This window comes from Uloborus diversus, chromosome 2 (genome assembly GCF_026930045.1).
Source record: "Uloborus diversus isolate 005 chromosome 2, Udiv.v.3.1, whole genome shotgun sequence".
Taxonomy (NCBI): domain Eukaryota; kingdom Metazoa; phylum Arthropoda; class Arachnida; order Araneae; family Uloboridae; genus Uloborus; species Uloborus diversus.
Window position 1 is genome coordinate 141,918,547 of NC_072732.1, and position 27,724 is coordinate 141,946,270.

The 27,724-nt window shown below is 33.7% G+C and overlaps 1 long non-coding RNA gene across 1 annotated transcript; it reads left to right on the forward strand.

Moving 5' to 3' along the window:
• The first annotated feature begins 17,193 nt into the window (after positions 1-17,193).
• On the forward strand, positions 17,194-25,945 carry LOC129216061 (uncharacterized). Its single transcript, XR_008580164.1, has 2 exons — positions 17,194-17,279; positions 25,844-25,945. It is a non-coding gene; the product is annotated as an uncharacterized LOC129216061 (long non-coding RNA).
• Positions 25,946-27,724: the final 1,779 nt, after the last annotated feature.

Genomic DNA, 27,724 nt, shown 5'->3' on the forward strand with positions numbered 1-27,724 from the left:
CGATTGAGAATTCGTTAGTGTATTGGCTCTGTTTATAGCGAGGCATTTCGCTGTGTTGTTTTCGTATTTGGAAGTAAATACGTGTGTAAACGTTGAGTTTACGGTGTTGTGTGATAATTGCTGATGAATAATTTAGCAGTTGTTAACGGTTTCTCCTGTACATAGTGTAAATAAATTTCCTGTGTTTTTATCAAGAACTGTGTCTTCATTTCAAGAAAGTGGAAGTCGCACCGAATCCGTTACAATTGGCGCCCAACGTGGGGCTTCTTCTGGACTTTCTTGGAGTAAGTGACTTTGGACATTTTTCTCATAAAGACTTTTTTTGAATTAGGACTTTATTTTTATGGTGATTACTCGCGCAATGGATGAACAATTAAAACAACTTCTTGACGCAATCACCTCTGTGAAGAGTGATATGGCGGCTAATCAAGAACAATTAAAAAATGATATGGCGGCTAATCAAGAACAATTAAAAAATGATATGGCGGCTAATCAAGAACAATTAAAAAATGATATGGCGGCTAATCAAGAACAATTAAAAAATGACCTGACTGCAAGTATGTTGGCAAATCAAGACCAGTTAAAAAGCGATTTAACGGTGCTGAAAAAGGACTTAACGTCTAACCAAGAAGAAATTAAAAACGACCTTATTTCGGTAAAGACTGTGATGGAAAATAAATTTAATGACATAGAGCATCGAGTTGATGCTATTGAAGAAAAATTTAATACCGTTGAAAGCCGATTCAATGCTGTAGAAAATAAATTTGAAGATGAAGATAGAAGATTTCATCTATTAAAAGAAGAGATCTTTAAGGACGTGGAAAGGAGATTGGCGACCGCGGAAAGCAGCTCTGTACAGTTTGGCGCTCCCACATCGGTTGCTCGACCGTCCATTAAACTTGCCACATTTGATGGGAAAACTTCGTGGCAGGTTTACAAAACTCAATTCATGATAGTGGCGGAAGCGAACGGATGGGACTCTGCTACCAAGGCCTGTCATCTTGCAGCATCCCTGAGAGGTGACGCAGCGGACATTCTCCAGACCCTTCCGGACAGCCAGCGCCTGGATTTCGCTGCCCTCACATCAGCGTTGGAGCTTCGCTTCGGTGAGAAGTGCCAGAAAGATTTCAGCCGACTCCAGTTGAAGTCCCGTTTCCAGAAAACCGGGGAAACCCTGCAAGAGCTAGCGGCGGACGTCGAGAGATTGTCTCATCTTGCTTTTTGTGACTGTCCTGCGGACGTTCGAGACAACCTGGCACTCAACTACTACATCGACGGGGTTCGAGATCCGGAAATCCAGAAAGCTTTACGGATGGCGGATGTCAAAGACCTGAGTTCTGCTGTTGTGTATGCGATGAAGTTGGAGGCCGCCCAGCAAGCAACCCGCAAGGATCGCCATTCAATCCGCGGCGTGAAAACTGATGAGCCTGATCCGGTTTCGTCACGTTTTGCTGAACTGGAAAAGCAAATAAAAGAAATTGCAGGAATCCTCAAAAGGACTTCGGCTCCCAAGGACCATAATGGACAATCACTTAAGTGCTGGAAATGTGGTGGCGAGGGTCACTTACGAAGAAACTGTGAAGCTCGTCAAGAAACCAGAGGGAAGAGCACCTCTCCCTCGCAGGTCCAGGAAAACTAAGCCATGGCAATCTCGCGGGGCGGAGGTCGCCAAATTGGAATGAGCCCCATCTTAAAGTTTTCCAGATTTCATCGACGAGTGGCGGCAGTAATGGACTGTTTGTTTACGCATATGTAAACGGGTTTCCATGCGAACTGATTATTGACACTGGAGCCAATGTTACGATCATTAGAACAGATGTGGCTCGTCAATTTGGACTCAACATTCTGTGGACGCCGCCCTGCGTTACCCTCCAAACTGTGACAGGTGACAAGATCGAGATTGAAGGTAAAGTGAACTTAGAAATTGTGTTTGGAAATGCCATTTACCATCATACCGCATTCGTTGCTGCTATCATAGACCCCTTCATTCTCGGATTGGACTTTTTAAAGAAGTATGACTTCAACCTCGATTTCAAAACTAACGAGCTGCACTCGACGAGAGAAGACATAGCAGTCTTTCCCGCAGAAAGTGATGTAAAATCCGCTCATCAAATAATTGCCCAAACAGATTTATCAATTCCCTCAAGGTCAGAATCATTAATACCCGGCTCCATTGAAGAAAGCAATAGTTTTAGATTTGGACTCATTGAATACCCTAACCTAAGCAATAACCTAAAAGGAGTGCTGGTAGCATCTACACTTGTGGACCTTTCTAAGGATGTAATTCCTGTAAGAGTCGCCAACGTGAGTGAAAGGCCAAGGAATATCCGGAAAGGTGAAGTGTTAGCAACTTGTACTCCAGTAAACTGCATCATTAGAAGAATCAATTCCCCCGAGACTGTGTCTTCTGAGTCCTTGACATCGAAGTTAATTGGGAGTGCGCCATTATCGAAAGATCAAAGAACTGCTGCGGAACAATTGGTGGAGGACTTCAAGCATCTGTTTTCATCTACATCGGAGGATGTGGGCAGGACGAATTTAACGCAGCATAGGATCTACACTGGAGAACACCTCCCTATTAAACAGCATCCAAGACGACTACCGTTCGCCAAGAAGGAAGAGGTTGAGACCCTCCTGAAGGAGATGAAGGAGAACGATGTAATCGAACCTTCATCCAGTCCTTGGGCGTCTCCCATCGTCTTGGTCCGAAAGAAAGATGGCTCCACCAGATTTTGTGTCGATTACCGGCGGCTGAATGAAATCACCAAGAAAGACAGTTACCCTCTTCCACGGATAGACGACACCTTGGACACTCTTTCCGGACACAAGTGGTTTTCGACCCTGGACTTGAAGAGCGGCTACTGGCAGGTTGAGATACACCCTGATGACCGAGAGAAGACAGCGTTTACAACTGGACAAGGCTTATGGCAGTTTAAAGTGATGCCCTTCGGCCTCTGCAATGCACCAGCTACGTTCGAGCGTCTTATGGAGACAGTGTTAAGAGGACTTTCCTACGAATCCTGTCTGGTCTACTTAGACGATATCATCATCGTGGGACGCAGTTTCGAAGAACATCTGGCAAATCTGAGGAAGGTGCTGCAGAGGCTTAAGGAAGCTAATCTGAAGTTAAGCCCGTCCAAATGTAATTTGTTCCGCCGGGAAGTGAACTACCTTGGTCACATCATCTCTTCTGGGGGTGTACAAACCGATCCAGAGAAGGTATCTGCGGTCAGGAGTTGGAGTCGTCCCGAAAACATCCATCAGTTGCGAAGTTTCCTGGGGCTCTGCACGTACTACAGGAAGTTTGTGAAGGGTTTTTCCAACATTGCACGACCTTTGCATAAGCTGACGGAGAGCAAGCAAAAGTTTGAATGGTCCAAAGAATGCGAAGATGCATTTCTACGACTGAAGGAGGCTTTAACATCAACGCCTATCCTCGCCTATCCTCAGCCTGAAAAATCCTTCATCCTGGACACTGATGCGAGCAACGAGGGAATCGGAGCTGTTTTATCCCAAGAAATTGACGGAAATGAACATGTCATCGCTTATTGGAGCAAATGCTTATCAAAGTCGGAGCGAAATTACTGCGTCACCAGAAAGGAGTTACTGGCCATAGTGAAAGCTGTAGAACACTTCCATCATTACCTCTACGGCCGAAAATTTCTGCTTCGGACAGATCATGCCTCATTAACTTGGCTTTTGAACTTCAAAAATCCGGAAGGTCAGATAGCCAGATGGATACAGCGGCTCCAGGAATATGACATGGAGATCAAGCATCGAAAAGGGTTATCTCACGGTAATGCTGACGCTTTATCCAGGAGACCCTGTCCTGAGAACTGCCACTATTGTTCCCGAATCGAGAAACAGTATGGAACGACTAGCCCTACCGCCTATCAGGTGACAGTGACTCCAATATCATCAGAACCTGATCCATGGAGTGACGACCAAGTTCGAAAAGATCAACTTGAAGACCCCGACATTAAACCAATTTTAGAGTTCATGGAAAGTGACAGTCGACGCCCTAGCTGGCAGGACGTTTCCATCTTCAGTCCTGCAACAAAAAGATACTGGGCTTTATGGAACTCACTCCATTTACGGAACGGCGTGCTACACCGGAAATGGGAATCTGACGACGGCAAAACATCTAGGTGGCAGTTACTACTTCCCCGATCAAGGATTTCAGATGTTCTGAAAGAAATACATAGTAGTGCGACTGGAGGACATTTTGGTGTCTTGAAAACCCTCAATAAAGTTCGGGAGCGCTTCTTCTGGAGCAAGGCGAAGGATGACGTGGAGAAGTGGTGCCATTCTTGTGACGCCTGTGCTGCTCGTAAAGGACCGAAGAAGAGAAGCAGAGGGAAGCTACATCTGTACAACGTTGGAGCTCCTTTCGAACGAATTGGGATCGACATCCTGGGTCCTCTTCCAAGAACTGCCTATGGGAACAAATACATTCTTGTTTCCATCGACTACTTCACCAAATGGCCGGAAGCATATCCCATTCCAGATCAAGAGGCTACTACCGTAGCAGAGACTCTAGTCCAACATTGGATCTCGAGATACGGAACACCTTTGCAGATTCATTCCGATCAAGGGAGGAATTTCATCTCTGCTGTGTTTAAGGGCCTATGTCAAATCTTCGGAATTGAGAAAACTAGGACAACACCACCTTTTAGAGGTTTTTAAATAATATCTTGGTTAATTAATGTCATCCACAGATGAAACCCCTAGCTAAGAACACTCTCGATCAACTCTCCTTTCGAACAAATTCTTTTTTTTTTTTTTTTTTTTCAAAATCGGTCCATCCGTTTAGGCGCTAGAGTGTCACAGACAGACACACAGATACACAGACACGTGAAATTTATAACCTCCTTCCTTTGTGTGTGGGGGGTTAAAAATTAAGAGGTGATGAGTTCAAATAATTACTCTGATTGGATAATGTTAACACTGGTACTCTCTCATAGTTCACACATTTGCTACAAAAATGGATCATATTTATTGCATTTTTTACAGAATATTATTATTTTTAGTAGGATTAGATAACTTCAGATCTTTGGGTATTTTATGACGTAAATCTAAGTTTCATTGCAAGGCCGTGGGCTGTCGCCAGCTTCGCCCACGCCTAGCTGTGATATTTGTTGCAAATCAGAAATGATTTTCGGTATGATAAAAGGATAAAGTTCATGTTATTATCATGTATTAAAGTTCATTTCCGAAAAAATGTTTTGACCAATTCAGATGAACGAAATTCCTGTGAGTTGGTTCACCACAGAAGAAAATCTATAATGAGGAACATTAATACAAATGAAATAAAGGTTGTAATTAATGAGGCAAAAATGAATTCGTAAAAAATTTCAAGCAGTTACAAAGCAGACAACCAGGAACAGAAGATAAATAAATACCTTTGTGCTGAACAGTAAAGTAAGACAAAACAACGTTAGAAGAGCACAAATTTGTAAATTACAGCAGACACGTGTTTCGGCGTTATAGGGAACGCCTTTTTCAATGCAAAAAAATAATGAGCTTATGGATGGCTTTTGTCGGATGTCTCTTCATCCATAAGCTCATTATTTTTTGCTTTTCATCCATAAGCAAAAAATAATGAGCTTATGGATGAAGAGACATCCGACAAAAGCCATCCATAAGCTCATTATTTTTTTGCATTGAAAAAGGCGTTCCCTATAACGCCGAAACACGTGTCTGCTGTAATTTACAAATTTGTGCTTCTTCTAACGTTGTTTTGTCTTACTTTAACCAGGAACATGTTAAAAACAAAACATTTGAACAAATGAATTAAAATATTTCAGCAGTCACAAGAAACAATCACTCGGTTAAAAAATTAGTAATTTGCGGAATAGGAGGGGTTTTTTACCTGCTTGTAAAAGCTGCGGTTAAAACCGGGGATAAAACAACCAACTGACAAAAAACTTGGAAACCCTGTTCTTTCATTCTTTACATATAAGTATAATGCATTTAATGTACATGTTTATGCCCTCGAAATGCTTATTTTTATGAATGATATCCTCATATAAATAATAGCCGATGATAAAGTAACCCGCGTGTTTCAACAAATGAACTTTTCATAATATGTTTTGGTAATGTTTAGGAAATGCTTTATCGTGACAAGGCTGAACACGATCCGGTGACTTAACTGTTTTTTTTGGTAAGACTGCCAGATTATGAGAATAAAGAAACGTAAAAATGGTCAACAATGACCGCTATCTATATTGGAGTTAATGTTTAATCCACTGGAGTAAGGATTAAACTGCCAAATTTAATTTACACTACCAAAATATCACCAAACAGGCAATCGCTGGGTTCAAATGTACATAGAAGCAAATTTTCACCCGTCATACCATGATGGATGACTTTCTAGTTTACAATAATTGGGAAAATATAATTTAATTTTATCAAAATTACTATTGATGATAGTGGATAGATATTGGCTATTATATTCATGGTCTCTGTGAATCTGATTATGTAACATAAGTGCTGCGCAAAAAAACACTGAAAAACACCACTTCTAATACATAAACTAGGAGGCTCCTCCCAATGCTCGCTTCGCGCAAACTTAATATTTTTTGATCCTGGATTTCCTGCCTCTTAAGGTTTAGACTGTCTAGAAAACTGAAACGCGAGCAAGAAATTCCAGCGTATTATTTTCCCTTGCCGTTTTTTTTCCAATTATTTTTTTGTGTCAATTTATATGCGGTTTATTAAAGTAAAACGCATTCTGATTACTGCTTTTTAATATATTGAGCTAATTATATAGACACGTTATTGCGGTACTTTTTTTTTTGAATTTACCTCTTTTTTTTTCTAGTTCTTCTATAGGTTTAATAAAGAAATGATATTTTACTGTGCTGATTTTTTTTTTCTTTTATCGCATGATATCGACCCCACGTCCAAAAAAATTTCTACGTTGCAAAAATTAAAAAAAAAAAAAAAAAAACTTCACGTATTATGTAATATTTTTCAAATCCTCCCCCTATTCAAACATAAGATTTCATTTATTTGTTCAAAATAATAAAATGTTTCATAAGGATGAGTTCCACTAAAACTCCCAGTTAGACGTTTAATCAAAGATTTCTTTTTTACACATCACTTATATTATTTTACTGCTTTCAACTACACATTAACAATATCCTCATATAAATAATAGCCGATGATCAAGTAACGCGCGTGTTTCAACAATCAAACTCGCTCAACGGAATGATAATTTGATAATTGGTTTTGGTAATGGTTAACAATGCATAGAAAGGCTTTATTGTGAGAAGGCTGAACTCGATCCGGTAACTTAACTGTTTTACTGAAGACTGTAAACAATCTGCGAACAAATAAGACTTTTAAAATAATGATCGACTAGTTTCTTAATTCATTTGAAAGATAATTAACTGTCGCTGACGACGTCGTTCGCGTTATTCAAGTACTGTTACACGCGGCGTATTTAAATACACCGCGCGCAACATAAACAAACATCTCAATACTATTCTTTAAATACGTCTGCAAATCTTACATCACTGGAATCGTTACTAAATTAAGGTTTTAAAATTATTTTTAAAAACCTTTTTGTGTACAGAAATATTTACGAAAAAGTTGGAACCTAGACTGAATGTGTTTTCTAAATTTTTTTCTTTTTTGTTTCTGATGACTAATTAAAAATAAAACTTGCCATACACAGTGCGATTCTTTTTCTTGTAAATTATTCATTGTATTCCCTGCCAAACCACTTGATTTCCAATACAAAATACAGGGACTTGGGAAATATCAAGTAAGAATGTGCCCCCCCCCCCCCCCCAACAAAAAAGAAAACTAAGGAAATGTGGAGATTTTTCTAAACCCTCCCTCCTCCTCGGGACCCTTACACAACTAATGAGCTTACCTTTTTTCTGGTTATACCCCTGCCCCCAACTATGAAATGTTACCATGAAACAATCTCCTGTAGAATAACGACTCAAATGCATTAAAATTTAAAAATACAACCCCCTCCCCCCAAGTTGTAATATATACACGTCTCCCGCTACACAACCTTAACTATGAAATGTTACCACGAACTATCTTCCGTGGAATGAAGACTCAAATGCCCCATTAAAATTTAAAAATACAACCCCCCCCCCCAGTTGTAATATATACACGTCTCCCGCTACACAACCTTAACTATAAAATGTCACCACGAAACAATCTTCCGTGGAATGATGACTCAAATGCATTAAAATTAAAAAATACAATCCTCACCGCCCAAAATTTAAATTTCTACACGTCTCCCCCCCCCCCCCCCAACCTCAATTATGCAATGTTCCGCGAAACAATCTTCCGTGATATATAATGACTGAAAGGCCCCATTAAAATTTAAAGATACAACCCCCGCCCAAAGTTTTAACATGTACACGCCCCCCCACCCCCACACACAATCTATCCCTTTCTAACGTTTAAGGTAGAAGATAATAAGGTTTAAAGGGGGGGGGAGTACCCCCCTTTCTTTGAAACACCCTACCCTCAATTATGAAATATTACCACGAAACAATCCCCCAAAAATACATCAAATATATTTTTAAAAAACAAAACAAAGAAACCCATAACATGACTTTAAACGCGTTAATCCCCCCCCCTGTGGCCGTGGCAGAAAAACAGTTAAAATGTTGCAACGATACAATCTTCCAACAATGCATTAAATATAATTGAAGAAAAGCACAAAATTACACACATCCATCTCCCCCCCCCCGTAACCCCCCAGTGGTGGAGGCAGAAAAACAGTTTGGGGATATACGCTTCCGTGGATACACCACTGCCTCTATTTTAAAGGCTTTAAATTAATTTAAAAAATTTACTTTTTAATTTAAATGCATAGACGGCCCTCAGAAAAAAGCGTCCGAATGGGGGGAGGGGAGGGGACTAGGAGCAACTGAGCAACAACGCGAACCCCCTAACATCACTCTCGATCGGTATCTATACCTTAACCGATCACATCTTATACACGAACCCCAATAACATTAAACTTAAATGAACAACGCTGCATTTAATTTGGATACCGACCCTGATTACGTATCCTATTCTAAGACTTGCGCGATTACCACAATTGGCTGCATGCCAATCTTTGGCATCGTTAAACAATTCATGAAACTGAAGAGAGTTCTGAATCGCCAAGCGGGACCCGATTCCATCGCCAACGGGAATTGCGGGACCAGAGCGGGACCTGTATGGAACCGTATCCATTTTTTCAGTGGGGTAAAGGGGTATAGGAATGCAATCTTGATTAAACTGACTATACTTGCTTGCAACTTATGTTGACAGTGACGTCACGACGCGCGGGGGAAAAAAAAAACAGTTAACAGATGGAACTTCACTTACTAGCTACCTCCCCTATCTTTTACGCAAATGAGAGAAGATAGCTACCTGTCTATAGGCTGCTATTGGCTGGCACATTTGATTCAATTTTGTTGAATCAAACGTTTTTGTTTGGGAATTTTGTGAAGGGTCCGTTTTTAGGGGTCTGAGTTTTATGAACGGTGTGTAGATATTTTTTTTCTATGGAAATTTTGGAGAATTTTTTGTTCGCCAATAAATTTGCCACATATGAATTTTTTCACCAAATTTACGATTTTGTCGCTGTCAGAGCTTGATTTAACTAATTCATTGGGACCAAAACTTTGATACGTTAAATCAGGGTTATTCTTAATATCAGGGTACAATTTTTTTTTGTTTTAAATTGCACTTACTTTATCTAGTATATTACACGCTAGTTAATTTGAAATTTTACTGTGCTGAGTAATAGATTTTGACTATTTCCTTTATACTTGACTGAGAAATAGTTCTCTTTTGACTTTATTGACAGAAGAAAATACTGTATGATTTACAGCCTGCTGCATGAGATATGATTTTACTTTCCATTCCGTGTAAAGCATTAGTTAAAGTAACAGTAAGTTTTTATGAGTTTCACTGTCACTGTCTACAACCATAATCAGTAATCTTTGGTTTCCCACTTGCTCGCCAAACATTGCTGATTCCACAGGGTTCGTACAAGTCATGGAAATCCTAGAAAGTCATGGGAAAAAATAAGCAGATTTCATACCTGGAAAAGTCATGGAAATTTAAATTTTCATCTAAAGTCATGGAAATTTATTCAAAGTCATGGAAAAATGTCCTGGCCAAAGAGAAAGTAACAGTAGCTAAAAGAGCATTAGAAACCTAAAGTGATTTAACAGTACTGAACATATAAAAGTTATTAAAACTGGAAAATTGAAAGATCTCAAAAACAAATTCGAATTTTGAAATCTCAATTGCATCCACTTCTGTAGCAGCTGCTTGTCTTTTTTTGCAATGTGATTTTACTGCTTGGACATCACTCATCTTGAATTTACCATTATTTTCAACACTTCTAATATTTTATATTCTGTAGTAGCAAACTTGCACGTTCTTGATTTTGCCGTGACGACTCAAAAAGCGCAATTCAATTGCATCCAAATTCATTTCCATCACTCGTGAAAACTTTACCATTAAATTTGTCAGAGTTTATCTTAATTTGAAGGTTTAAGAAAATGAAGATCTTTAGTCAGGCGATAGAATAAAGAAATGGGGGAATTCTAATACTCTAAAATGGTAGTGCTCTACATACGGCCAACAGAAATAATCCATGTGACCCACTGCTACGTTCAATATCAGAAATCAAACACTTATGTTCTGGAATTCCTGAACCTATTAATTTATATGCATTTGAAAATGTGCAAATAAAGACCAGTACATTTGACTGAGACTTTATTCTCTTCTGAATTTTTTATTTAAATAAATATCTGGTTTAGAAACATGAATTTACTAAAGAATGCAGCTTTACTTTAAAGAACCAAAAAACTCAAGTTATGTGAATGACTGTTGACATTAAAAGATAACCTTTAAAGCAAATTTATTGAAACTTATAACTTATTCAACCTTTGTCCTATTCATTTTTATTCTGCCTGTTAGTAAAAAAATTATGAGACATTTAAGAATCATTATATTCCATTCACTGTATTTTTAGTTTGCTTAAAATTAAAGAAATAAGTATAGATGAGAGAAATAAGAATAGTTTAGTTTTTTATGTGTACGCTTACACTTTTTCCATCACAAGCTTCTAAGAGATAGTGGCATTCAGTTTTGCTAATGCTCATTTCCAAAAAATGGCTAGTTTGACGTTAAATAGTACTCTTCTCTTTTGGAAAAGTCGTGGAATTTTTTCATCCGAATCGAGTATGCAACCCGATTCCAAAAAAAGTCTTTCTGCTTCAGGAAAGATGGATACATTATTTGGAAAGCAATTCAATATTTTAATTTTTTTTTATTCGGTAAATAAAGGTTTTTGCCTTCATTTTAATAAGGAGGAAAAAATTCCTTGAATCGCGAAAATCGTTAAATAGAGGTTCGTTAAATCGGGGTCCGACTGTATATCAAAATATCAGTTATACTGTCAGCCCCACTTAATCGAATATCTTCTGTTCCAAGAAAAGTTATTCGATTATGAAGGAAATTTTTGTTTTCCTTTCTAAATCGACAACATGTCTTACAACGTAATAATAATGTTATTGCTAAAAAGTTTTTGAAACAAGCTAAATAAACAAAATATTTCAATAACTAGCATGTATGTTAAAAATTGCAAGTACTTATGAAAATTATAAAAAGTAACTTAGAGTTATGATATCTTTGTCTTGTCACCTCTTTTCAGTACATTTTTTGTAAAACTTCATAATAGGGGATTGCTTGCTCAAGGTATTTTGAGAACAATTTTCTGACTCACTTTTCCCCTCCTCGTCTACCTAACCTTACATTTAATATTTATCAATTCATCATCGCCTAAACTGTGTAGCATTTATTTGTGATATTTAATTTAATTATCCACTGCACTGTTTTTTTTTTTTTTGTAATGACTAACATAAGCACTGTATTTTAATGCCAGTAATTGTTCTTACTAATTTTTTCTAATTCAAAATTTTTCTCAACAAAAGTATTTGCAAATGCTGATTAATATTATTCGATTATCCGGCTAAATTATTTTAATGGGATCTTTAGCACTGCGTCTATGAGGAAACAATAATTAAGAAAATTCTGAATTATGTTTTTCACAAAACAGGGACCCAAAAAATAAAGCCTGGACCAACCCTTGAATTAATCTTTGCAAAATGCTTAGAATTTCGGTGAAAAAAAAAAACGTGCTTTTCTCTACACTAAATGAATGTTTGTAAATATTTCCTGTAAGTTTATAGCCTACTTTTTGAGCATTGCATGCCTCGTTTGAGATTTCAATCTTTTTGCATCCTGCAAGTATTTCAATTATTTTTATTGTTGGGTGGTTTTTTACTATGTGCTACCTTATATCTGCTTATTTTATTCATCATTTCCATAATATTTTTATTTATTTTGGAAAAAATGCAAAACTCAATCAAAAAATGTGGCTTAGCACCCACAGTCTCTTTTTTTTTTGTAACTTGGCATGGTTACTTTTTTTGTGTATTTAAGAAAGTGTAAAAAATATTTATGGTGAATCTCAAATGGTTTAGGCTTTACAACCTGTTAAAAGTTTTGAGACTTCACGATTAAATGAGGCAGCTGCAAGTTGTTCTTTTTATTCCAAAATTGTATTAGAAAGTTTTCAAAAATCAATTTTGGGTTCCAATGCAAGGAAAAAGATAACCAATCGTTTATATACATATATATTTATTTTCAATTCTTACTATGTAAAGTATGTTCTATCACATAAAGAAATTTTAGATTTTTCTCTCTGTTGTAAATTTTTACTTTACAAACAGACCTAATTTTAAAATTTATTTTCTCACTCGTTTAACGCTATACACTCAACTTTTTTTAATGAAAAAAAATGCATTCTTCTCTAAAAAATATGAAAAGTTGACACTATTGTGTAATGCAGCCGAACTCTGGCTCCCCCAACCCTTTGTTCAAGGACTCAGGGGGTAGAAATTGTTGCCTCTTTTTCAAAATTTAGATTTATTTAGGAATAAACACCCTTACAAGAAATGGTACAATGCAGCAAATTGTATAAAATTATTACTCATAGGTAATTAAATACATATTATGTTTAAAACTGGTAAATTAGCTTTTTTGTTGAATTTTTGAATATCATGACTTCCAGGTTCTATTTTGGTGCAGTTTTGAATATCATTCCTTTCACGAAATTTTTTTGATGAATTTTTTTTTTTTTGGATTTCCTCCTTTTTGCTCTCTGACCACTCTCATCCCTGGAGGTTGCAATTTCGTATAGAGTGAAGGCCAGAATTTTACGTCCCCCGAATCAGGGTTGGCAAGGTTTTGGACACTATGGTAAAAACCCTGGTTTTTACCGTCCTGTCCAAAACCCTTGTGTCCAAAAGTGTCCAAAACTATATTTTTTAGAAAAATTGTATTCTTTGAGAAAACATCAAAAACAGAATAAAATGTATCAAAGTAATGCTGCATTTTGAACATTTATCCAATGAAAACATTCAACTTATTTATGCAGCTGATTTTAATCTAGTAGCATAAAAGTTGAATTCTTGATTAACAGTTAAATTTGTATGCATGAGTTTATTTCCTTTTGATAATAGTAACCAAATTTCCATATGTTTATGCATGTATGTGAATGAAAGCAGAGTTGGCAAGGTTTTTAATATCCTGTTCAAAACCCTTGTGTCCTAAAGTATCCAAAACTATTTTTTAACAAACTATATTTTGCGAGAAAATATTAAATAAAAAAAAGTAAAAATAAAAAAATTTTTTTTTTACTATTTATTTTTTCAACGTGAACATTCAAGTATGAACATATATGTAACTAATTTATGCAGCTGAGTTACATGGGAATTAAATGCTTCATTAAAAATTTCAATTTGTATGCAGGAGTTTTTCTTTTTCTTCATAAACCAAATTTTTGGACAACAATGCAGGTCGAAAAGAAAATGTTCCAAATATAGTGCAATAATTGACTTAAATGCAATAAATTACAATCTTTTGTAGAACTAAAAAGAGTAACACAAGTTTTGTAATATAAGTGTAGATCATCAACTTCTTGTTCTTTAATCTATGATTTAAAAAATAATTTTTGTTAAAACATCATGTGAAACTTATTTGCAAAAACCATTTTAAAAAATTAAGCTTTTTTTTTTTTTTTTTTGCACCTATTAATTGCACATTTAATAACATTCCTTTGAGTTACAAATGGAACTGAAATTAGTTGTCTTGGTAGTGTTGTGAAGAATTTCCTTTCATGGCTCTACCAACTGTTACAAAAGGAAGTTTTTTTGTGATAGTTATTGGCATTTTATTTTAAGTAAAATATTTTTAAATGAACATTTTGAAGGAAAGTATTATCAAATACTCAATAATTAAACTTCGTTAATATTTATATTTATGCATTACAAATATGGTAGTAAATACAAATTGATTCGAATACACCCCTTTAGCTTTAGCATAGTTTTGGATGGTAAAAACCACCTGTCCTGTCCTAAATCACTTTTGGACAGTCTAAAACCCAACCCTGCCCTGAATCAATGTTTTCCCTGCGCTTTGTTTTTTTTTTCACTGGGCCTAAAGTGTTTCTTTGTAATAATATTGTTAATTTAGCCGGATTGTAAGTTTGTTAGTTTTTAAATTTTCCACTTTTTATGTTCTTCATGGAAGGAAAAGAAAATTGTTCTGAAATAAACATTGGAAATGAGCCAAATATAACAAACAGGTTACGTACGTGCCTTCATTTTGGTTTTAATTCCTTCAAAACTCCTTTTTTTTAGTTCAAGACTACATAATTTTTCTGTATGACAGTGACTTAAAATACTTCAATCGACAACTTAACATCGTCACTAGGGCAAAGGTATATTTACGATTTTTATGTAGTAATTTCGTATATTTGTTTTTTTCATAAAGATGTGATTTACAAATTGAGCATAGGAGTCATAAAAGTTGAAGGTGAAAATATTATTAGATGACTTCGACATTTCATAAGTGAAGTAAAACATTGCTTTTTCCTCCACCACACTCTCAGCATCAGTTTGTCTAATTATTATTTAAATATTTAAAAATACATAAGTAGATGTACTATATTAAGCAATTGTGTTAAAGAAAACAATTGTTTAGTAAATTGCAGTTCGGACAATGTAAAAAGGGTCATCCATGTTTGATGATGTCATAACTTGAGGGGGAGCCGGGTTCATGAAATTGTGACAAGGTTAAGAGAAAGAGTGATAAAAAGTGACATCACACAGTTGTCACAACACTGTTATGACATGTGACGAGGAGTAGTAAGGTGAAGTGTGACATTTTGTGACAAAGGTGAAGGGGGGTCAAATACGATGAACAAAAGTGCAACACAATTTTAAGGACAGACCTTCAAAATCTCATTTTACTCCTACAAAACTCCTCCAAAAATCCTTCATTTTATTTCTGAAATTGAGTACGAACTTGTATAAGTTATCTGGAAATTTGGGTACTTTATAAATTTCTCAAAAATATCGGGTAAAGAACTGCTAAAAACTAAGCGTTGAGATTGAACCCATCAAAAAATGAAAATTTGCAAAAATCACCCCAAATTGGATGTTTTTTTTTATTCTTTAATTTCCTCAAAACGTTCTGACCATCAAACGTGTCTGTATTGATATTATTTTAATCTTTTGTTTCAAAAAGCTGATCTCAATATTTTTGTATCTTTTTTTTTTAATTTAATTTAAATTTTTAATTTTTCTTTTTTTTTTTCATTTTTGTTTATGAGCTTTATTGAAAGGCTTGTTGCAAAATTCTGTTATCATTTTGAGTGCAAGTTTTTAAATGTCACAAGTTAAAGGTTAAACCAAGCAAAATTTAATTTAAAAAAGTTAAGTCTAAAAGTATCTTGAATGCTAATCTTACCGTTTTCTCTCATGTTTTCTGATTTAAAAATCTACTGATTCTCCTCTTATTTTTCAAAATAAAAACTACTGCTTGGGTTTCTTGCAAAAACAGCACGTATGCTATAAAATGTGGTTCTACATTTTAGATACAGTAAAACCTGTAAAGTTGACCACCTTTGTAAGTTGACCGCTTTCGTCAGGAACGGAATTAGTCCTATCTTATACAATGAAGGAAAACCTCTGTAACTTGACCACCTCTCTATCTTGACCACTAATATACACCAGCTTTGGTTTGGAGTATTGTAAAAAACCCTTTGTAAGTTGACCACTAGGCAAAAGCATTAGATTGTACTAATAGTTTCATCAGTTATGCCTCAAATAAATAACCATACATTTTAAAAAATCCTATGAATATTTATGTTTCCATCGAAAAACATTGGGCTGATGTTATGTCCCAGAAAATGCGCCAAACTGCAATAAGGAGTTATTTTGTTGAAAAGTAGATTACCATGATCACAAATGTTCAAGAAAAAATCAAATGGAGAATTTGAGTAACTTTTGACTTATGAATTTATAGGAATTTATAATATCAAGTAAGTTGTTTTTCATTAGTAATGAGGCTTCTTTTTTTTTTTTTTTTTTTATCGATTCACAGAAATTTTAAATTTGTATGATACTTTACGAGTCATTCTGGTAAATAATCTCTAAAAATATTTAAACAACATTTTTTCTTTTTGTTTTAAAGTAATGTTAAACAATGAAAGTGAGTTTAAAGTATTCCAATTAGTTAAAAATGAATGCATGGGACAAGAAATGACAAAAAAAAAGTTTTCATTACTACCCTCTGTAAGTTGACCACCAAAATGCTGCACCGCAAGTGGTCAACTTACACAGCCACAATTGTTACATCAGGGAATTTTTCAAAGCTAAATCGGTTAATAATCAAGGAACTTTTTTTTACGGGATTCTGTTACTACCATGAGCCAGAAAAAATGTTTTTCTTTTTTTTTTTTTAAATGCTAATCTGGATTGTTAAAAGCTATGTATGAAATCATAAATGCTCTTCACAAATTCTTGTCTTCTGGCTGATCAAAATATTCAATGCTGGAAGATGCTGCATTCACACTGATCTCTGTGATTAAAAGCATCTGGGGTTCCCTGCATAATGTATACGTATTGTTGCCTGCTAAATATGTGTTTGAATAATGTTGGATGATATACAAGCAATTTTTGCACAATACAGTATTTTACTTTTCAGGTTCTTAGTTATTTTACATGTTTTTATAAAACTCATTGTTGATTGAAAGTAAAGCTTTTCTTTTGAGTCCAAAGGTTAATTTTATTAATTTGTTTTATAGATAATTGGAGCATTAAGGGAAAGCGTAGGAAGACAACCGGCACTGGTCGTCTTAGGCATTTGAGAAAAGTTTGGAGGCGTTTCAGGTATGTTCCAAGAATATTTTGATGTATTTTGACAGATTTCCATTTTTTAAAAAAATTTTCGGGGGAATAAAACATGCGTTAAAAATAGAGACGTACCGAGTACTCGATAACTACTCAGCCAAATTCTGATCAGATACTCGGCCAATACCGAGTAGTTGTAAAAAATTGAATACTGTCCAAGACAGATACTAAAGTTTATAAAAAAGAGCAAGCATTATATTCTGCAATCATTTACAATTAATATTTATAAGTCAAATTTAAATTTTGAGGATAATGAAGTTTGTAATGCTTCAATGGAATAAATCTTTATTTTAATGTTTCCAAAATTAACTTATTTATTAAAAATTATGCAAAAAAGGTAAGTAGAAAATGCGGAATTTTTATATTAAAAATGGATTATAATATAAAAAATATATAATTGCCTTTGCTTAAAAAATAAAAGGAAATAAAACAACGTTAAAAGCACAGTGCAGGAACACTGCAGACACGTGTTTTGGCATTACAAGGAATTCCTTTTTCAATGCACAAAATGGGAGCTTGTGGATTTAAAGGCATCCGACAATAGTCAGATTTTTTTGTCGAATGTCTTTACGTTTTTTAGCTCACATGTTATGCACTAAAAAAGACGTTCCTTGTAATCGGGGGGGTGGGGGGTGAAACACGTGTCTGCAGTGTTCCTGCACATTAGTTCTTAAAAGCAGATAAAACAATTTGTTTGGTGCACTAGAACTATAATTGCTATACAGTGAAATTCCTCCTAACGGACACCCCTCTTATGCGGACAATTTTAATCCTCAGTTCAAATGCAAATAACATTATTGAACCCCTGTCCTGAGGACACCTCTCTAATGCTGAAAAATTTTTTTGTCCTGTTAGTGTCCACATTAGAGGAATTAACTGTAATTTGTTTTAATTCCAACTTGATTAATCATACCTTTTATTTATTTATTTTTAATTTTGAAAATAATTTTTTTGTTAAATTTTTGACACAAGCAAAATTGTTTATATAATGCGTAATTAAATTTCAGCAGGAATTTAGTTTTAAAAACTATTATATGGACAAGGTCTATACTACTATTTCAATAAGTTCGAAATTCATCACATGTGTGTCGGTGGTTCTTCTTAAAACATAATTTGGTACTTGGTAACTTGGCCGAATAGTGAAAGGCCGAATGCTCGGTAACTCGGCCAAAGTGCTACTCAGTACGTCTCTAGTTAAAAGGTAATAAGTAATCTGAATAAGCACTTTCTGAGAAAATGCATATGAATGAGCGTTTTTAGTGGAGCCATATGATCATATTGAACAGCTGTCTGTTACTTATCATCCAATTATAAATTATTCTTGAATAATATTAAAGGAAGATTACATCATAGCTGCCAAGTGCTCCGTTTTCCCCGGAGTTTCTCCGATTTTTATTGCGTACTCCGAAAATCCGATTTTTTCCAAAAAACTCCGTTTTTTTGACTTTGCTTGTACACTTTTCGATTTTTGAGGAAAAAGAAGAAATTTCCCTATCCTCGATTGCAGGAATTGTGCGCAAACTCAACAAAAGAGAAGACAATTTGATGCTTTGGAAGCTTAGTGTCAGGATAAACACTGAGGGGGAGCGCCGATTGGAGATCGTCGTTTTTTCATCGAGCATTTCAGCTACGTGTAAAACGTAGCCGCCATGTTTGGTCATTCACAAGATGGAAGTTAGCAGACGATACTTAAGCGCCTTCGTTTTCAAAGACAAAGCAGAATTGGGTGTTTCTTTTAACTGCAAACTATTGAAAATAAGCAAAATGTGCTGCAAAATGTGTTTTTTTTTTTTTTTTTGGTTATTTTAAATAATTTTATTGAGAAATATGAAAACAGTTATACCATTTAAAATTTCATTTTATCCTTATTGCTTTGGACACGAATGTGCTAAAAATTCGCAATTAAATTGTAGTTTCATGGGGATTTTTTATTTTTGAATTATTTTCATGCTATAAATTCAAAATTTTATATCTGAATTTTTCACTTAGTCGCCATATTTGGTCATTTGCGAGATTTTAGTACACAAGACTCTTAAGTGGCCAAGTTTTCAAAATCGGAATTAGATGTTTATTGCAATGCAAACTATTGAAAATAATGCAAAAATGGCCTTTTTTTTCCCCCGGAAAATTCTAAATTTTTTCTTGAAAAATGCAAAATTTTTTCTTCAGAATATTATTTATCCTCATTGGTTTAGACAATGTGCTAAAAACTCGCTATTTCGTCTAAATTTTAGTTTTTTAAGTGTCATTAATTATTTATAATTGCTTTTCATGCTATAAATTCAAAATTTTATATCTGAATTTTTGACTTAGTCGCCATATTTGGTCATTTGCGAGATTTTAGTACACAAGACTCTTAAGTGGCCAAGTTTTCATAATTGGAATTAGTTGTTTATTGGAATGCAAACTATTGAAAATAATGCAAAATAGGTTTTTTTTTCGGAAAATTCCAAATTTTTTTCTTGAAAAATGCAAAATTTTTTCTTCAGAATATCATTCTATCCTCATTGGTTTAGACTCTAATGTGCTAAAAACTCGCTATTTCGTCTAAATTTTAGTTTTTTTAAGGCTCATTAATTATTTATAATTACTTTTAATGCAACAAACTCAAAAATCTATTGTCTTGACTTTTTCGCGTTGTTGCCATGTTTTGTCATTTGCAACATGAAGTAGACAAGACTATTAATAGCCCAAGTTCCCGAAAACAGAATTAGTTGTTTGTCTCAATACAAACTATTAAAAATAACAGAAGGCAAAAAGTTATGTTTTTTTTTAAAATAATTTTCTTGAAGGGGAAATTTTATCTATTTGATCCTTATTGCCTTGTAGGCTTTGCTATAGACTGAAACTATTTCATCTAAATTGAAGGTTCCTGCTGACTTCTCATTCATTTATTTATTTATTTTTTTAATAAATCAGAAACCTATTTTAACTTAAATTTTCCATGTGCAAAAAAAGTATTGAATATATCTCTTTAAATTCCTATTCATCTTTTTTTTTTTTTTTAAACTGCCTCCCCCACTCCAGTTTGTATTTCAAAACTTAATGACATTGGTGGCCACTAAGTTTTTGGAGTCGAGTGCCACTGGCCTCTTTCAAAATTTCAGAGTCTTGACCTTTACTATGAAGTTGCTTTACTTCCAAGTATAAGAAATAATTGTTTTTTTTAAATCTTCAATATGTTTTTATGCATGTAGGATATGTATAAAAGCATATTTTCTAAAAAGGATTGCAGTTTTATTAAATCAAACAGTAATCATGTTTTTTTAAAACTTTTCAATATGTATCTGTGTAATGTTGCTTTTTTAATGAAAAATAATTTTGTTTTAAACTTGGTTGTAGTTTTGTTGAAAATCTAACATGAAAATTTAGAAAAGCATTTTATAAGTGCTTAGAATTTATGGAAACTTATGGTACAGAAGGAAGGTTTAGCGCAGGCCACGATTTCATGCTCCTATTTTAGCCCTCAGTGCTCCTATTTTTTCCCTTAAGTGCTCCTATTTTTTGTATCTTGAGGTTGGCAGCTATGTTACATGTTTTCTTGTATTTTTAAGCAATAATTGTAATGAGCTCAGGGTTTGTGTGTAATGGGTTGAAAGAATTTTCTGTTTTCGGCCATGTTGTTCTTGGACTTTTGCTAATTTGCTGAAATTGAGAAATTGACTTGACTAATTTTTGCCTTTCAAAAAATTTTCTGTTGTGCTTCTTTAATTATTTGATTCAAGCCAAATGAATAGTAACTTGTAAAATATTTTAGGTAATGACTTTTCTTGGTCTCCAGTTTTCTATGTTTTTGCATGTATTTTTAACATTCTCTTAGGATTTGATTTTTTTTATCCGTTTATTTTTCCATTTCAAGCATTCCTTATAAAAAAAAATGTGTTTTTTAAATTAATTATCAAGTAAGAAAGTGTTAAAGATTTGGATTGTCAATTGGCTTATTTGTGTTGTATTAAATTTGTTTAAGTTGTCTTCCAGTTTCTCGCTTAAATTCAATTTTTAGTTCGAGATGGCACAAAGCACAATTTGGTGGAATACCGAAGCTTTGGTCAACTAATGGCTGAAGCTTCAGCTGCTCTGTTATTCAGTCATTGAATTTATAGCAGAGAAGATAATTTTTTTTTTTTTTAAAACTCATCTCCATGGGGTATTTCTGCATAGAAACAATATGGGGTGCTTTTGAAAAAACATTAATGTTTATTGCAGTGTCATTTCACGGTATTTTATGTAGAGTCCGTAACGTTACCTTTTTTTTGCCATAACTTTTTGATTTACTGTTTGATTAGCATATTATTTTATTTTAAGCTTTTCATAGTAACCTCTTAATTATAAATTATTCTTGAATAATATTAAAGGAAGATTACATATTTTCTTGTATTTTTTAAGGAATCATTGTAATGAGCTTAGGCTTGTGTGCTATGGGTTAAAAGGATTACAAGTCATATTCAAATATTAATAATTTTCGGAGGTTATTGCTTTCGAAACATGTCTGCGTTTTTAAAAACTTTTTATCCTTTTTGTGCTTTTAAATGTTGTTCCATTTTTATCTAATTTACCTTGCACAAAGCTATCGCTTTTCAACATATTCAAATAATTTGCAAATCAACCAGTTAAATTAAAAAGTAACTGCAAAACAGGTCATGTTACGAACTCTACATAAATGTTAAAAATACCATGAAATGACCTTATGCCTGTAAATACTAAAGAGTAAAGGCAATAGCTCCATAACCATATCTTTGACAGCGGTATACTCAGAATACTTTTCCCTGTAAATAAATATCAGAAAGAAAACAAGAAGTTCTGTCTAGAACTAGACGAGCCTACTTTCCCGTATACCCATACTACTTTCTAGTACCTGATCAATGTTCTCAAAATAGCTAAAATCGCAAATTGTTTCAAACATATTTTTCCAATATTTTAAGCTACTTTCTAGGAGTAAAATATTCCTCACTCATCTAAAAAAATTAGATGCTTAAAAAAAGAAAAAAAACAAAACAAAACGAACAAATAAAATAGCAGCAACTTTTAAACAAAGCAGCTAATACACTTTTTTCCATTTAAAAAAAAAATCTTCAACAGCTTTCAAAACGAAAAAAAATAATAAAAATTAATAAGCTCATTAAAATAAATACATCCTATCAAAAAAAAAATCGTTTCTTTTTCCCCTGTTGCCAAAAATAATTTTTTAAATGAATTAATGCACTTATCAAGATAAATAAAAACAATAAAATGTCAACGTAAAGAAATACTTTTCATTGTCAAAAAAAAAAAAATCGTCTGCGCGTATCTTTATGTAGAAACATAAATGACTTCGAGTTTATTCACCGAAAACTGAATACCTAAATAAAAACTTTAGCGTTAAAATAAAAACAAATCACATCAGCAATAATTATTTCACAGTTAAAACTATAGCGTCGGAGTCAATCTAATTTTGGGATGAAGGAGTCGGAGTCGAATATCCAAGAATTGGAGTCAGTCATTTGTCCGTGTATAAATTTTTGCCAAAGCTAGGAAGTCGAAGTCGGGGAGTCGGAGTCCGATTAATTGTCGGGCACAGGAGTCGGATTCGGATTCAGGTGCCCCTAAATTGTCGGAGTCTGGAGTTCGGCGTCAAGAGCTATTTCCAACAAAATTTGTTTAAAGTAAATCCGCCTTCAAGTACGGAATCTACATTGACTTTCAGTTTCCCCGTAGGCGCTAATGTTAAGGGATTTGAACTGTTCAAAATTGAACAGAAAATTGTTCAAATCAAAACGATATTTTATGTACAAGTTTTTCATCAAAAGCTTTTTCCTACAAAGTTTGTTTGAAGCAAATTCGCCTCACAGTTCGGAATTGCCTTGAATTCCCCCGTAGGAGCTAATGTTAAGTTTTTTTGAACTGTTCAAAATTGAACAAAAAATAGTTCAAACCAAAAAGCGAAATATGGGAATGAGGTGTCCTTGCCGAGATCTTTCGAACAAAAAAAAGTTTGTTCGAATCGGACTATTTATTCAAAAGTTATTAGGGGGGGGACAGACAGACCGACAGACATTTTTCCCCATCTCAATACCCTACTTTCCAATTTTTGATTTTTCGATATTTGTTTAATTATTTTATTTATTTTTGACTTTTTTTTTGTTTTTCGGGATATTTTTAAGATGCATTAAGCCTTCTTTCATGCTTTTTTCTTCTTTTTCTGACTTTTACTGGGAAAGTAGGCTAAAAAAATGCTTTATCAACCATGCTGGCTGCATCAATACTCACATAATAGAGAGTTGCCAACTGCTCCGCATTTTTCCCGAGTTTCTCCTCAAAAAAAAAAAAATGCTTTTTCTCCTTATTTCTTGGCCAAAAGTTTTCAAGCTTAAATTTTGCTATTTTATCATAACAATAATGTAAATATTGGAAATTAAAGATCCTTATACTCAAAGATTGAAATAGTGTTTAAAGCTTTAATTAATTTAAAAAGATCATTTTTATACTCATGCTTAAAATGATTTATTAAAGCTATAAAACAATTTTAGATAAGTGGTTTTAGTTCTTTTAATTGATTTTTATGCGGAATACTAAACTACTCCTCAAAATCACCACGCATGCTCCTCAAATTGTTTCTCCAGGGTTGGCAAGCCTGCATATATACAACTCTCAGGGGTCTGGCCAGAGGATATTTGGGTCCGTTAACGGACCCTTCACAAAAAATCCGATCAACCAAAACGGACCTTTCACAAAATCCCGATCAAACAAAACGGACCTTTCACAAAATCCCGATCAAACAAAACGGACCCTTCACAAAATTCTGATAAACAAGATCGGATCTGTCACTAATTGTTTATTGAAAGAGCAAATCTGAAAGCAAAATAACGCATATTTCTGTGTATAAACCGATAATTTTTGGAACCTTTTTTTAAGTCAAATTAGAGGGATCAGCTTATACAAAATCGGCTAATTTTGAAAAAAGAAAAAATCGGCACTCTTGCGATGCTCCTGCCAAATAAATATAATGGTTGTTTGTTTTATCACAGCTAATTAGCAGCGGTGTTGTAAACTTTTCTGAAAGGCATTGGTAAGCACTTTTCTCCGCTCATGATTTAATAAACAATAATAATATATATCTGCGAAATGAACTTAGAACTGCAAAGGGATAGTAAGGGTGAGGAAAAAATATGATCGCTTCAGATAGGGTTACCAACTTGAAAACTATCACCACTTAGCGTCTGGCGTTGAACCTTTATAATGACTTGATTGGAAAATATTCTCATCATTTTGTGGGCTTGTCAATATTTGCGTTTTTACGGTGCGGTGCGATGTTTAATTGTTATTTTGGGAGAAAATTATATGGGTTTTGATTTTTCGATGCTAACAAGGATGATTAACTTTAAATAAACTTTTAATTACCGTTTTTTTCCCTTTAGATGTCTGCATTTTGAAAAATGCAATCTTTTAACATCCGATATGAGAATCATATTTTGTTCTTTTTTCAAGCTAACTTCGCTTTATTAGGATTCAAATAAATGAAAAGTCTCTTTATTTCTGTTAGAACTCTCATTTCAAGTTTTTAAAGCAAAATTCCATTTTCTGTTATGAGTCAAAAATTAAAATGCTGAATAGATGGTTTACTTTTATTTTATTATTATTATTTTTTTGGGTCAACTGTGTCCACAGATATTAATGATATGTTATCATAGGACTCTAAAATGCAATTTTAAAATAATTTTATCAAAAATATTTCTTTTACAAGCCGTTTTTATACTTTTGATGCCTTCACTTTGAGAATTGCGATCTCTTTGCATCCGCTATGGGAATCCGAATTTTCGAATTTTTGATGATTATTATGCTTTGTTAAGAGGTAAACAATTGAAATATCTTTTTATTTTTGTTAAAATCACGGAATTTATAAGTTTTAAACGAATTCTGTGCTTTTTAAGAGTGTCTTGGGTCAAAAAGTTGAATGCTGAACCCTATTCTGAATTTTGTTTTATTTATTTATATTTTTGTTACAATTATTTTAAATATGGTACAGAAATATATCTAGTATAATTTAATATAATGCAGAATGGTAGATAAATATTGATACTTGAAAGAGCGATGCCCCCCCCCCCCCAAATATCAGAAAAAAAATCCAGAATGATTTTCTCGTCATAGAAGAGGAAAACACTCAACTTTAAGTTTAATTGATGCAGTTTGTGCCATCTCTAAATTCTAAAATTTCGTTTTAACAAAAAAAAAAATTTTTTTTTTTTTGCGAAATTTTTTGATTTTTCACAAAATTAATTCTATTTTCACAAAATTATTTGATTTTTCACAAAAAACGGACCCTGTGAAAAATCCTGGACAGACCCCTGACTCTGTGATTCAATTGTTAGAATAGAATGGGAAGTGCTCAACCTTACCTCTTTTTTTTTATTTTCTTAGACATTTATTTGGAATTCAAAGAAAAATTTAAATTTTGTCAAAATTTGCAAAGGGCTATTCAATAGCACTGTAACAAAACAGTTTTGTGTTAGTGTTCCTGATTTGAGAAAGTACTTTCTTCTCTAACATTTAAATAATTTTGTTTTTAGGCATGGATTCAGAGAAGGTGGTCAGGCTAAACCCCAGAAACACGGTGTTGCAGCATCTGGTGCATCTAAATAATTGGATCAGTTAATAAAATATTTCCATCATTTCTGTTGTTTTCTTTCTCTTATGGGTCCAATAATTGGTTGAATTTTAAAATATCAGAACTCAATCTGCTGAATGAAGTTGAACGCAAAAGTTTTTTTTTTTTGCACCATTAGATAGCACGCTATTATTTTCTCCTCACAACCATTATAATGAATTTTTAGGGTAAATTATTACAAAATTAAAAGGTGAGTGTACATGGGATGGACTGACAAAATTAAAATAAAACAATTTTGACCGTGAAAAAGAAGATGATAAATGGAGCAAAATAATCGCTAGTTGTGCGATTAAAAATCAGGAAATTGAAAAACTTGTGATGAAGTTTTAAGTTTACAACTGAAGCTCTCGTATTTGTCACGTAAAAGTGCATTATTTGCAATAAATATTTTTGCAAAATATCTTTTCAACAGTGAATTGAAAAAGTTCTCTTTTATTTTTGTCAGACAAAAGGAGAAAAATAAAATACTGTTCCAATTTAGTATTTTATTTCATTTTGCAGTATTATGATTGATATATTGTCGCCTCAGAGCAACAGTGGGATTTCTTCGTGTTATTCCTGGGATTCGATGTCTTACTGTTGCTCTGAGGCGACGATATGATATGTCTTAACAAGTTGATTAGCAGACATTGCTTATAGAGTTAAGTGGATGTGGAGAAAGTAGTTTTGGTTTTTTATAATGATTTTACTACAATATATTTAAGAACCACTCAGTAAAAAAAAAAATTGGCTTGCTTTTTAGAAAATTAAAAATAGAAATTGTATTTCAGTTATGATTTTATTATGATAGATTTTACAAGAAAAAATCATAAATGGGTAAACTGCAGCCCCCCCCCCCCCTCCTAAAGCTTCTTAATGATATATTGTCTATATTCCACTTTTAAAGAGGAAATGATTTTCCAGATTTGAAGAATAATTGGATTTTAAAAGGGATATTGTATAGAAATCATGTCAGTTTTTTTTTTTTTTCAATATTTCTTACTTCTCCTTTTTCACATGTCACGTTATGTTTTCATCGTCAAAAGTGATGTCACATTTCTAGTTGCTAATGAATTTCACAAAACCCCCTTTCCACCCTAAAGATGTGTTGCCGTTTGAACTACCTCAAATAAGTTTTTTTGCAATTAGGCTAAAACCTCTCTTCTGCGAATAGTGATCATATTAGGACGATATTTACAATTTTAAGACAAGATAAAGTAAGCTTTCCAATCCCTCCTTTAAAAAAAAATTCTATGTTAGAATATGAATCGAAAGTTTCAGCTTAAATTGAAACTTATTCAGGGTGGCGACAGATCAGGGAAAAGTCAGGGAACTTTATTAATCAGGGAATTTTGAAAAAATTAGGGAAAATTGATTTTAATGAAGTAAAAAATTTTTTTTTTTGCTTTACAAAATTAAGTACTCTAATTCCCTATGTATTTTCCGCCAATTATCTGTTCAAAAAAAATGAGTGGCGATTATACATTGCTGCATATTTGTGCATCTTTTTTCCTCAACGTCACAGTATTGAATCTTACTTATTAACCACAGGATGAACTTCCTAAAATTGCTTCTATGTCTGTTAGGTTGTTTATTTTACCTAGCTTAAAATTTCCTTTTACACTTTCAATGCTATGTAAAATAAACAACCATACAGGCAAAGAGGAAGCCTTCATTAATGCCTTAGCTCCTTTGCCTTTATTCCATTGTCTCGAAGTAATTAGCATACTGTAATCACGATTTCAAGATGAAATCTTTGGTTTTTGAATTAATGCTATAAAAGCTTAAAAGTTATTACTTTGCG